This window comes from Echeneis naucrates, chromosome 15 (assembly GCF_900963305.1).
Source record: "Echeneis naucrates chromosome 15, fEcheNa1.1, whole genome shotgun sequence".
NCBI lineage: Eukaryota > Metazoa > Chordata > Actinopteri > Carangiformes > Echeneidae > Echeneis > Echeneis naucrates.
In genome coordinates this window covers 1420967-1432254 of record NC_042525.1, presented here as the reverse complement: position 1 = coordinate 1432254, position 11288 = coordinate 1420967, and positions in this window count along the sequence as shown.

Sequence of the window (11288 nt, the reverse complement as noted above, 5' to 3'; positions counted from 1 at the left end):
AAACAGAAAAATATGAAGTATTGAGTTAATTAAACAAATGAATATTTTTATCCGGATAACATCTCAGAGAAATGCACCAGCTATTCCTTTTTACTGCTTCTGTCCACATGTAATAAAAACTGTTGTAGGACAGAACCATTAAATTAGTCTGAGGATTATTTGAACAATAAAAAAACCAAATGAGAGGCTGATAGGGATCTGTGGTGAACTTGGCAGACTGTTTCTCTCACCTCAGCCTCAGGAGCTGGAGGAGCAGCAGCAGGACCCACCGGAGGCTGGAGGCGTCCCACAGGGAGAGCCTCTCTGTGGTTATCATACCCCATCTAGTGGCTGCAGTGGGTTAGAGGACGGAGGAGGAGGAGGACAGCTGCACATCACACAGAAGAGACAGCTGAGGCTGCTCATTCAGTCACATTAGACAGACAGACAGAGAGATGGGCAAATGGATGGATGGACTGATTGAAACCTAATAAGAGACTTAAAATTAAAAGAAAACAGACGTGAATTGATTAAATGTTTGAATCTGACGTTGTGCTGTAAGAAGTAACAGTGCTGTAGGTGCAAATTTGATTTTGATTTCTGAGGGAAGCGTTGAGACTGAAGCCAACGCGGTTCGTGTTACAGAGGATAAGAATGTGTGAAAGCGATGCCCTCCAGATCCCCTCTGTTCACAACCCCATTATCCAATTGAAAACTGATCTTCAGCAAACTCCCATTGTGAGCCTCTCGGAGAATAAATGCACCAAAATTGATGTGAAGTCTCTGAAGTGGGCCCGCCGAGCTGGAGTTTACAGATGGGACCATTTTATTTCACTTCTGGTGGCAATTTCCAAACATGCAAAACTGAGAGCTCTCCACCGCAACCTGCAGGAGTTCCACCTGCCTCATAACCTCGGCTGAGCACAATTTTCCTACAGAGGGAAAGAATGGAGCATTGACAGTGTCAAACAATGTGTGTTAACAATCTGAGTGTGCGTTCGGTGGGAATGTCATGCAGAACGAGCAGCCAGCTGCAGGATCTGCTAATGCGTTGTGACTCCTGCTGTCAGCAGTTCGGCTCCACACTTCTCTTCACTGAGCTGATACCGTTTTCATACGTCTGCTCACTATCACTCATCCCCGAGCTGCAGGGCCATTAGCTGTTTGCGCTGCTTTTAATGTTTTAAATCGGACAAGAGCGAAGAAACGATGGCCAAAAAAAAAAAACTCATTGTGAGATTCTGCTTCTGTTATAATCAGCAAAAATTCTCTCAGGGGCAAGGTTTAAAGAAAAGAAACTTTGTTAATCCATAAATAAATAAATGGCTGTTCCAAATTACAGTAAAATAAAACAAGTGAGCCCAAAATGAACATAATAATAAAAGTAGGTCTAAAAACAGACAGAAACTGTTCATGTAGTGAATGTTGGTAAAGTTGACAGGAATGAAAGAATAAAATATCTGTAGGCTGCTGAAGATCTGCAGTGTTAAATCAGGACACATATTTTCTATACAGCTGTGATAATATAAATATTTGTTGATTCGTGCAGTTCGGATTTTAACAAATTCAAATAGAAAAACTTTATTTGTACAACTCGTTATAAAAAAGTAGAAATCAGCATTTGCTACCTTTTTTATTTGTTTATAAAACAAGACACACCGTTGATCGGGTGTGATGTCGTTCCCAAAGTTAAAACACTAAAGTGCTTAAAAACGTCAATCTAATCCAATCCATATTAGATGTGGCGCACCACAGGGAACTATTTCAGGACCCCATATATATAATTTTTTTCTAGTTTGAAAATATGCTTTTCATATTTGTTGATGACACAAATTTTTATTTTATGTATGTATTTAGATAGAAAACTACAGATTGTTTCTTGGACATTTTGGTCGATGGTTGAATTTTGAACATGAAGAATTATGTTGATTTTCTTTATAATGAAGTGAAGTGACCGAGTTTTTACTGATTTGTTGTGTTTTAATTCCAAATTAATCAAAGAATTATTCCTATTGGTAAGTAACTTGATGCTCTCCGATCTGTTTCCGGGTCACGGTGGGTTCTGGAGCCAATCCCAGCTCACTCTGGGTGAGGGGGCGGGGTCACCCTGGACAGACAGAAACCAACAACCCCCAAAAGGCCCAAGGCCGGGACTCGAACCCACAACCTTTGTGTTGTGAGGTAACCACACTAACCACTTATCTGCCGTGCTGCATAAAATATGTTACAGATTTTATGCCTCTTCTAAGTGATCAAATATGTAAACAGATGTAAGTTTTTTAATGTCTACATCCGACCCCGTAATTATTTCCACACAATCCCTGAACGGGTGGACTTCATGTAAAACCTCAGCCTTGTTAACTTGGTTGTGTTATTTATGTCCAACTGGCGGGACATTCCTACATCTACGACGGCACTTGGAGCAGCCATCGGTGCTCCTCAGAGGCTGACTGAAGTTTCCCAGAAAGGTGAAAAGCTGCAACAAGCTCCATAATAAGGTTTATAATTATGGAGCCCTCAGCTGTTTAAACCTATTTCCTGAGCATCCTTTTAATCAGGACATAACCACTATTTCATTTGTTCATCCAACGAGTGATGCAATCCCTGAAGCCAAAGCTCTCTATTCATTAGATTGTTTTAATGTGCCTGAAAGCAGTTGAGCAAATAAACAAGCAGTTACTGTGAAAAGAGGAATCCCTGAGTCTGCGCACGAAGCCAGGAGGGACTACAATTCCAACTTGTGCCTTTTATCTTGTTAATCCCACGCAACGTCATTTTGCAGGTCCCCGAAAAGGACTTATAAATTGCGTCTAATAGGCTTCAAATCAAGCACTAATTAAAACTGCATTAACCTTAATGAATCAGAAAAATTGAGACCCCAATTTATTGGAGTTGTGTTTATACAAGAGCTGCTTTCAATAATACATGACGCAACCGGCTGTGTGGGATGAGCCCGTCCTCCTAATGTGAACCTCCTGTGTGTGTGTGTGTGTGTGTGTGTGTGTGTGTGCGCATCGGCACGATGTGTTTTGGCCCTCGTCGTCATTACAGGCCTTGTTAGAGGTTAACTTTAGCAACATTCAGGCATCTTTAGTGCCGCCAAACGAGACGGAGCCGCATGGTGCCAATCAGCGTCACAGGTGTTCATAATTGTCTGTCTAATTGCTTCATTACTGGTGAAGGAGGCCTGAGCCCCCCCCACATACATACACACACACACGTGGATTTTGGGAAGTCCTCTCCAGCTCGGATGAGAAAATTCTCCCGAGTTTTAACATGTATCTGCTTGTTGCCGTGATTTCCCAGGAGCACATCATTTATTTGTACGCCGATTCTGACTCAAACTGCCTTTAATGGAAATTCCCATGGCTGGGGGGCGGGTGGAGTGCTCGGGGCAATTTGTTGACGAGCAGCAGAGGGAGGGGAGATGTGGAAGGCGGGAAGGTTGGGGGGCGCTCATTTGTTTAGCTGTGAATTAAAATGGATTGACGCTCGAAAAATTAAAAATAAGTAAAACATGCAAATGATGTCAGTGCAGTTTTGTCCGGGGGGGTCGCAGCTTCCTGTCTCTGCTGTTTTTGAGTTTGATCCCGCTCACTTCTGCGGTGACGGGGACCCTTGAGACTTCCCTCAGAGACCTGCTGTCCTAATGAATCAGCCCTCTCCGCTGTATGAAGCACCTGAGGGGAGAAAACTGTGATTCTTTATCACTGAGGCTTCAGCAAACCTGCCAAACTCGGCACGAATCGCTCCTCGCTCTCGTCACATCACATCGTTGGCTGGAGTGACGCCTTTCGATCTTTAAAATCACTTCATGTCTTAGCGGTGAGTCACATCTCCTGGCGTCGCTGCTGCTGATACAATGTTTAAGTTGCCATTTGCACAAAGTGGAGGAAGATCTCCATTCGTTCTCAATGGGGGGGGGCAGAGTCTTGATCCCAATCCTCCAGCCACCTCTGCTCACCCTGATGGGCTGTTATGTATCCACCCTCACGTCAAGCCCGGGCCTGCGGCACGCCAATTAACTGGCAGCCATATGGATTTGGATTGTGGCAGATGTTTGTCCAACCCTTTGCTCAATTTGCTGCTCGGGGGATTTGGTGTCACCTTCTGGGACTTTTGGAGATTCCTGTCAGATTCTGATTATCCGTCTTCATCAGGTGGATTGCTGTTTTCCCGGAGGGGAAATTACGGCCCACTGCGGTTTTTATTAATACATGAAAGCGATCTGAGGCGCCGGCCGTCACTGGAGGACGTCTCCGCAGAGTGTTCACCTGTAAAATCTCTGCTCAAATTGAAACGACCCTGCTTCGGTTTCTCCTCTTAAACCTATAAAGTGAATAAAAATGGGAAAGGACGGCGATGGGCATGTCTTGACTTGATTCTCCCTGACAACAGACCTACAGGCTGCTGTGTCTTCAGTCAGGCATGTTGACGTCCTCCGAGGCCTCGCTGGTGTTTCCTGTAATGTCAACACTCGAAACACAACATGCTCGTCTTGCTTTGTCTCACGGCTCCGACAGATGCACGGAGGAATCCAGCTGTTACGATGCAAATAGATCTGACATAATGGTCGATAACGAGCACCTCATGCTGATCGATCGATGCCGATTCTCCAAACGGGCTCCAGTCTTCTGCTACAGGCTCCATGGGGGCAACTTTTCCCACCATTGTCTGCCCCAAATTGACTCGATGGTGGGTATTTCAAATACAAGTGGTGAAATATTTCATGTTCTTTGCAGCTTATGTGCAACAGACTTGGCAGCAACACAATGGCTGTGGGAAGTGATTTGTTTTCTTGAAGTAATTAAATGCCTACTTGATCATTTTTTTCGGGGAAAATGTGAGAATGTGGCAAACAAATTAAAAGAGCACTCCATGACTAAACCTATCCCTAGGATTGGTGGAAACATCACAAGTGAAACAGAAGCCAAACCCTCTTAATCTACATGTCTACATTTGGGAGTTTCTGGAGAAACAATTCGGAAACATGCTTTCTATTTCTGTTTGCGCTCGATTATTAATTTCAATTTATGTAACCCCACTTACTCCTACAGTTTAATTAATGATGCTTGTTATCAGCTGTGTTTAAGAGGTAATGGACAATGCTGAATTTTGAGTGTTTACAGCGCTGGAGAAAAATCCTGCTTTACCCCTTTGTAATGGACTGCCAGTAAACAAGAGATTAACAGTGTTTGTCACTCTTCCTGCAGCTGTGTTATAATGCAAAGCAAGAGGGGGGGCATTAAGCACATAACTTTGAAACGGTGACTTGAAATAGCTACCATGGTCAGAAGAACTGGCATGCCCCTCCATCACCTAATCCATACCATAATTCCTGATCTAATTAGAGCGAGGCTCAGAGCTGGGCTGGCCACAACAGAGCGAGCCCAGAGGGAGGGAGGAAGGGGGAGGGAGGAGGGAGGGAGGAGGGAGGGAGGAAGCAAGGGGGAGGGAGGAAGGAAGGAAGGAGGGAGGAAGGAAGGGGGAGGGAGGAGGGAGGGAGGAGGGAGGGAGGAAGCAAGGGGGAGGGAGGAAGGAAGGAAGGAGGGAGGAAGGAAGGGGGAGGGAGGAGGGAGGGAGGAGGGAGGGAGGAGGGAGGATGGAAGGAGGGAGGAAGGAGGGAGGGAGGAAGGAAGGGGGAGGGAGGAAGGAAGGAAGGAGGGAGGAAGGAGGGAGGGAGGAAGGAAGGGAGGGAGAAAAGAAGGAGAAGGGAGGATGGAAGGAGGGAGGAAGTCAGTGAACGTGGCGGTCGGCTTCATACATTATTTATTTTTCAAACATTTAAACTCACAGGACATAAAGCAGCTGTCTGATGCTAACTGGCTAACATTAGCATTAGCAGCCTGGCGGCGTAGTGGTTAGCGCTGTCGCCTGCGTGGGTTTCCTCCCACCGTCCAAACACATGCATGTATAGGTGAACTGGCGATTGTAAACTGACCGTAGGTGCGAGTGTGTGTGTGTTTGTATGTTTTTCTGTGTGTCCTTGTGTGTTGGCCCTGTGATGGACTGGCGACCCGTCCAGGGTGGACCCCGCCCCTCGCCCGATGTGAGCTGGGATTGGCTCCAGCAGCGGATGAAGATGAGTGAGTGAGCTCTTTACACCAACTCTGCCATCTCTTTAAGTTACAGCACGCTAACCTGCTAACTAATGTAACTAATGTAAACAGAGATGGCTGAAGCTCGTTAACGATCACAGCTAATAACGTTAACTAACCATAACACTGTCCAACAGCAGACATGCTAATCTGTCTACAACACACACATTTTGAATGACAAATGAAATAAAACAAAAACTATAAGTCAGATACTGGAAGTGTTTTCCATGTGAAACTCTGCAGAGCCGAGCTCAGTCAAACTAACAAAATTACTAATGACAACAACATTGTTCATACTGCGACCCGGAAACGGATGAAGATGAATGAATGGATGAATTGTTCGTGCTGTACGTGCAGAGGAAGGAGCTGTATATGTAACTGTGGGCCACCTCATTAATCAAAGGCAAAGTGTTAGCCTGCTGCTAATGTTACAGCACAAGTTCCTAAATCACGTCCACAACACAGGATTTCAGATTTCTGCTCACGCAACAGAATAATTATTCCTCCATCAGGCCCTGCAGACTGCCAGCACACAGCAGCAACACAATAACAGGAGAGAACGTCACACTTTCTCCATCTTTGTTTGTGAATCAGAAACTGAACATTCGCTCTTTCATCTGAGCGGGATGGAGCCATTTAAACGGGCCGATCTCGCTCGGCTTCAAAGTGTCCGTCTGAGGCTTGACACTAGCTGCAGGTGTGGCGTTGGAAACACTGATGCAACACCAGAAATGGTCGACACCTTCCCGTTAACAGGGACGGGGGGGGGGCAAAGCCACTTCACATCTATCTGGTCAGACATGCGGCCTAAATTCAAAATTTCCATTTGAAGACCTTTCAAAACCAAACTAAATAAAAGCAGGTGGGCAGATAAGCCCCCTCCCTTCGCCCCCCCACCACCCGGGTGTCCAGGTGAAAGTAATGAAAGTCCCACTGCTGCCTCTCCAGATACAGAAGAGCTACAATGAGTTAGCAGAGGATTACGGCGTTAAAGAGCTGGAGGCTGCGTGTCTATCATCAGCTGGGATAACCGCACGATTGCGTACTTTACAATCGCACACTGGCGGTAATGCAGTCTGTACTCTGCATTACATTCAGTCAGTAAACTCCCCTGTGATGTATCTTTGTGGTTTAAGAAATGAAATACACTGATCCACAACGAAGATAGATGTGCTTACCGAGGTCAGAGAGGCTCCCCGGCGTAATTACCCAGCGCCAAACACAAAGGGCATTGTTATTGGACAAGTATAATGCCGCACATTACCAGAGCAACACAGCTGTTTCTATCAGCCAACACTAGCTGGGGAAGACACAGGGCGGGCATCAATTTAGCCTACTTATCTAAAGTCTCTAATTACTTGGTTTATTTGATAAACAGAACAAGGAGAATCCTTAAATGATTCCGCAAGATCCAAAGGGGATTAATTTCTCACTCCTCGAAAAAAATAAAAAAAATTATAAAAAAAAAAAAAACAAATCACTGGAAGAATCCCTTATTTCACTCTTTAATCACACATTAATTAGGAGCAGTCGGGGCAGCAGTTACACTCTGCATTTGGTGAGGGGGCGGCGTCACTCCCTCCTGAGGAGGAGGAAGCGTTCCTCAGTCACCGGACACGCGCAGCATTACACAGCTAACGCTGCTCAATAAACCTGCGACAGAAGCAGTGAGAAACAAACAGGAAAAGTCCAATTAAAGCTCGATGGAGTTGCACCACCAACAGATCTCCGTTTAAATCCACCAGAGAAGTTTTGCTTTTGACTGCTACTTAATACTGAAGCTATAAAGTAAAGGCCACTTATTCTCAATTTTCTGCTTTTCTTCATATTTCAGAACGTTTAGAAAAGGAAAGTCGACTTAAGCCTTAAACCCGCATTCTATCCAAACACATTTAAATTGAATTGAAGTCTATGGGAAAATGTCCCTCCTGCTCCCTGATTTATTAGCTGTAGACGTCGACGTCGGCCCAAAACACTAAACAGCAGCTGACAGTGACGAGCTGAACATTTTACAGGATTACAGTCCATGAAGGCCGAACCAAAGTGAGACGGTCTCGTCTACGGAGGTTTTGTTTTGTGTCACCCATAAAATCCATGAAGCTTTTCAGGCCATCGCGCTCCATGTTGGCGTTTATCGTTTCCATGAGCAGAGAGCAATGAATCCTGGGACATGTTGGGCCAGAGGATCCTCCTTTTGGGTCCTTCTCTTCCCACGAGCGTGGAACCGTCACCATCTTCTAAGCAGCCTCCGCCACATTTTACTACTTCCTCAACGGTCGAGGAGAACAGAAACAACAAAGTGTTACTTCTGATGGGAATCGAACACACGCTGTCCTTACGCGTCCCACCACCTGCTGACCGCCTCCTGGTGTCTCCACTCTTTACGTCTTCTCACAAAATGCTACGCTAACTGCTAAACACAGAATCCGAATCATTAACACCCTGAGACGAGGCGGAGAGATGTCGAACATTTAGGTGACAGCACCTGAACCAAAGTTGGACTAAACACCTTTCACGTCTTTGCGTTTCCCGTTTTTTGTTGGACTCCTTATCGAAGAGGAAAAGCGTATCCAACACAATGAACAAAATGGCCTGTAAAATGTGTTTTGAAACCATTACGCTCTCAGTCTGTTTTCTTATTTCGCAAGCTTGAATAAAGAGGTAGCTTCTCAAGCAATCTCAGCCTTGTTTGTTTAAGGTAATTACTACTTGTCCTCCCATCCTGCCGGCCCAGATGATGCATGAAAATTACCATTCCCCTACTTCAATCAAAGCAGGAAAAAGAAAAGGGATAAAGGGGGGAGCCGAGGCGAGCAGATGGGAGGGGGAGGCGGTGAGAGAGGAGCTCGGTGAGACACACAGAGCTCCCTCCCTGCATGACAAGAAAGGGCACTGTCTCTGATTAATTAGCTGGAGTTGGTAATCAGTTTAATAAGACTGAAGTTGATGGTGAGAGGTCCCCTTTGGCAGAGCCACGCTAAGCTTAGCACTCCGTTCAGGGCCCTCGCTTTCTTCCACCACGTAAACATGCAGTGTCTATTTACATAAACAGTTGTTTCTTTTTTGTTGACGGGGGGGGGGGGGGGGGGTTTCTCCTCCGAACCGCCTGAAAGCCCAACACCAACGCTTAAGTCACTCCCAACAATGGCAGCAGGAATTACAGACAAATTCATGAATTTTTCAACATATGAGAACTAATTAAATTGAGGCCTTTTTGAAATGAATATAGTGCGAAGTACTCACCAGCCCGACGCACACAAAGAGGGTATAATACAGCGATTGAATTCTGGCTTGATAGCATTCAGCCTTTTACCACGGCGAGCTATACAGATGGCCGGGGTCCTTTTCAGTCTTTTCTTTCTTGGCAAATGGCAAATCTCATTATGGCAGTTATCAGTGTATGGAGAACACGCTGCAGGAATCTGGTACCTGTCTGCTGGGAAACACCAGACTTCCTGTCGGGTCAGATCGTGATGAGAATGTAGATCTCGATTTGGTGTCCGAGTCTCTTGGTATGCTCAGTTTATCAACAGGTTCGAAGTTTGATTCTTCTATTCGACCTCCTTCAAAGTGGAGCTTGTTGTTTTTACACTTCAGTTTATAAAACATACATAAAGAAGAAGGATTTTGTGCAGACAGGCCAGCAGTTTCCCGTTCAGTTTCTGTCCACCTTCGTCGTCACGCTGAGATATTTTGTGTCTTCAATCCCACTGAGGTCCAGAGAAACGATCCAGATTACATCCTGGATTAAATCAGGGCTTCAACACACAAGTCACCGATTAACCTTCAACTAATTCACTGATTATTAAACTGGTCAAACACTTTCCTGCAGTATTTTTCAGGCAGATTCACTTGCTGTTAATTAATGACTCTAATTTCACATAACATACTTTTTCCAAGCTGTTGAACACTAAACTGTTGGAGTGATATTGTCAAGAAAACATTGTGTAGCATTTTAGGACGAATCACTTTGATTCTAAAGCAAAATCACGGAAAGTCAGTTGTTTAGTGTTTTTACAGAGTTAAACTAAGACAAAGGATGAATTAGACCGGATGTTTCAGATAAAAATGTTATTTTGTCAACAGTCGATCTGCCATAAGAAATGAAAACGCCCTGATGTATCAGGGTAAGTTTCTCACATGACGAAGTCTCCAGTAAACCAAAACTTTCCTCTCCTCGTTGCTTCCTTGCACTTGAATCTAGTAAGTCGAGACTCGAACCAGAAGAGAAACAAGTTGTCGCCGTCATGGCCGAGCAGTTTCCATCTGCAGTAAACTCTGAGGACGCGGGCCGAGATAAGAGCCCACCACATCGCCCCGTGGCGTTAATGATCGCCTGCTGTTACAACACAAAGCCAGTCAAGTAGCAGATAGAGCACAGAAATAATTTAAGCAGAGCTAAGAGGCCCATTGTCATTCAAATGATAAATTATGCTTGGCAGAGGTTTCAGAGTCACTTTTACAAAGCGTTGCTATTGTTTGTGCTGAGACGAGCTTTTAAGGAGTCAGAATGGAGGGAATTACTTGGGAGAGCTCGGCGCTCCTTTGGGTTCGGACACAAATTGGTTCCCTTCTCATCGGGCCCGGACTCCGACATGACGGCAGCCTGGTGACGGAGTCGAGCTGGAGGATGATGGGAAATGATGCCGCCGTGAACAGCTGCGCGTGTTCCCCTACTCGTCTTTAAATTCTTTCATGTACCAAAAGTAATTGTGCTTTTATTGTCAAATTATTGTTAATTAAATGGAGCTCTGTAGCTTACCGCCAAGAACCACTTCGACTGAATTAAAGTCTATGGGAAAATGTGCCTACCACAGTAACACTCATCATTCATGTATATTTTATATCTTGTCTAATTTTACCTGAATGCTGAGTTCCATGAAGGGGAACACAGACTTCTCCCATAAAGCTGATTCTCATTAGACAACATAAAAAAAGTGTAATATTGATATCAATTGTTCTTAGTGTTAAATACCACGTGTGTTTGTGATGGCCTCAGATGACCTTTCCATGTGAAGCCTAATTGAACTGTAACTTCAGTATTAATTGATCAATAACAAGTCGTTCCTCCTGCTAATCAAGCTGCTGTTTGTAATTACCTGCTCTACAGTAGGTGAGTGTTCCTCACGTAGGAACTCAGCAATAAATTACCACACAAGCCGGACTCACCCAGGCCTTTCCTGGGACAAATCAAGGTAATGTTAATTACGC